The 2,604-nt window shown below is 30.1% G+C and overlaps 1 pseudogene; it reads right to left on the minus strand.

The window, feature by feature from the left end:
• Positions 1 to 412: 412 nt before the first annotated feature.
• LOC120597419 (uncharacterized) lies at positions 413 to 531 on the minus strand (annotated as a pseudogene).
• Between the last annotated feature and the right edge of the window lie 2,073 nt (positions 532 to 2,604).

Consider the following 2,604-nt stretch of genomic DNA (forward strand, 5'->3'; position numbering starts at 1 on the left):
TGGATGATAACTATTGGATATGATGATAACTAACCTTCCAAACTTAACCCTTGTAATTTTTTTTTGCATCTCCTGCATTTCTTAGCATGTTACAATCCAATCCACACAGTAGGCTAAGTATTCAGTATTTAGTGAAGATATTTTGTGCTTCTTTGGAGAGAAAGCAAGGTGGGTAAGGTACCAAGCACCTACTAATGTCAACATAGTGGAGACAATTAGTTGTCCTCTAAAACCCACTCACTTCTTCATCCAAAGTAATAAAGTTTAAGGTCATACTTGCCTGTCAATTTCCCGAGAACATTTCTCAACAGTCCTTAAGGCTAGAGGTGGATAGAAGATTTAATTAAAGCCAACAAGGGGTTGCATACAAATGAAGTTTGCAATTTTGGGGTGATTTTCAACTTAAAATACTAGCCTACAGCTTCTGGTCTTCTTAGGTGGTCTCCCATCCAAGTACTAACCGGGCCCCACTCTGCTTAGCTTCTGAGATCATATGAGATTAGGCTTATTCAGGGTAGCATGGCCTTAGACTATTAATTGCATTTTAAACAATTAGAATCTTTCATGATCAGAATGTTTAAATAGGTTATTCCACAGATTTTTTTTTAAATATTTAAAATTTTAATGTATTTTTGAAATGTTTTCCTCTCAGCTGATAGTCACTAATTGGAATAATTTGTACACAATCTCATTTATCAAAGTCACTGTTAAAACATTTAATTAAATGTGAATTTGAATCTAGCTTGTTTGGGGTCATTATTAGCTCAATTATTTTAAAAATCTAGTTATTCACAGATTCTGGACTCATAATAACAATGGCATATCTTTAAAAACCAATCATTCTTGATCCTCGTCTGCATTAACAATATTTTTCTCTTGCTTGAAATGTTCAAATATTGTTAAAGGTTAATTAGGTGACAAAGCCAGATATGATTCAAGAAATTTATTTGGTAACACACTAGTGAAAATTCATTACAATAGCTTGTAAAAAGCCAATAAAGTTTAAAATGCAAATGTAAACAACCCAGTAAATTGGAAAGAACACAGAACCAAGGGTCAGAAAATCTGAGTTCTTGTCCTGACTGTCATAAATTACTTGAGTGCTTTTGGAAAAAAAATTCTAACTCCTATGGGTTGCATTTTTAATATCTATCTAATAATGAAGTAAACTATGGGATGTATAAGTAAATTAGTATATTCACTATCTTTTTAAAAATATACAGTTTTTTAGAAAGAAATATTATGTATAATATTGTTTTACAAATGGGAAAAATGTGTATAACTTAATATGTATACACATAAATAATTTATCAATATGTTTATTTGTCTAATTTTAATCATGTGGAAAGATTGGTAGAAAGATTATTACCAAATATTTACCATAGTTGTTTTCAGGCAATGGATATTTTTGTTTTATTTTCTTCTTGTTTGTTTACTTTTTCTTTCTTTTTTGGGGGGGGTGGGGAGGAAGGAGGAATGTTTCTATATTAGATATTTACGCTTAGCTATTTTACACTATGTGGGTTTTTTTTACTAAAACAAAAGTTTTTATTAAGAAAAGTAAAGGTTTATCAACTGTACAAAAATAATTTACTACTTTTAAAAAACAATTCTTGACAGAAAAAATTTAACTATAGACAATGAACACACAATGCAATATATGTATGACATGCTGTTGAACTGTACACTTGAAACTTATTGGACTTTGTGATCAATATCACCCCCAATAATTTTTAATAAAAAAGAGTTTAAAATACAAATAATGACAAGGGATTATAACAAAAAAAGGAAAGTTTCTTGCTTCTTCTCCTCCTATTGGCTCCCCTTCTTATAATTTACTACCTCTACCTTTTTAGGGCTGACCACTTTTAAATCCTTTAACATTCTTCTAGTATTCACCTGTATTTCTATCTGTTGATTCACCTATTTTTAAGCATTATTCATAGTCATTCATTCAATAGAGGAGTATTTTAGCTGGCTCATCTCCATTCTCACCACTTTATCCTCTCCAAAATAGGTACCAATTTTTCAAATAAAATCTTATTTGAAATCTTTTTTCCATGAAAGACAATGAAAGACAAAAACAACAATTCTAAAAATCTTAAAAAAAAAATCTAAAGCAGGATAAATACAAAAATATACATACCTAGGCCCATCGCAGTTACCTAAGTAAGAAATAATACCTATTTGACATAGAATATTTCCTTTAAGAGAGGGAAAGGAAACATTTACTAACATTTTAATAATCCATAATTTTCTTGATTTCAAATCCAGATTAAGTGATCATAAGAATGGATATACGGTTACAGTTGTTTAAGATACATAATTTCCAGTGATCTGCTACTCAGCATAGTGCCTATAGTTAATAACAAGGTATCACATACTTAATTTTGTGAAAAAGGTACATCTCATGTTAAATGTTTTACCATTTGAAAAAAAAGGAGTAACACAAGGAAACTTTTGGAGGTGAAAGATATGTTTATTACCTGGAATGTAGTAATGATTACATAAATGTATACGTTTGCGTAGACTCACCAAATTATATGCATTAATTACATATAGGTTTTTTGTATACCAATTTTATCTCAGTAAGCCTGGGGGAAA

This window comes from Pteropus medius, unplaced genomic scaffold (genome assembly GCF_902729225.1).
Source record: "Pteropus medius unplaced genomic scaffold, Ma_sr-lr_union100, whole genome shotgun sequence".
In the NCBI taxonomy this organism is placed as follows: domain Eukaryota; kingdom Metazoa; phylum Chordata; class Mammalia; order Chiroptera; family Pteropodidae; genus Pteropus; species Pteropus medius.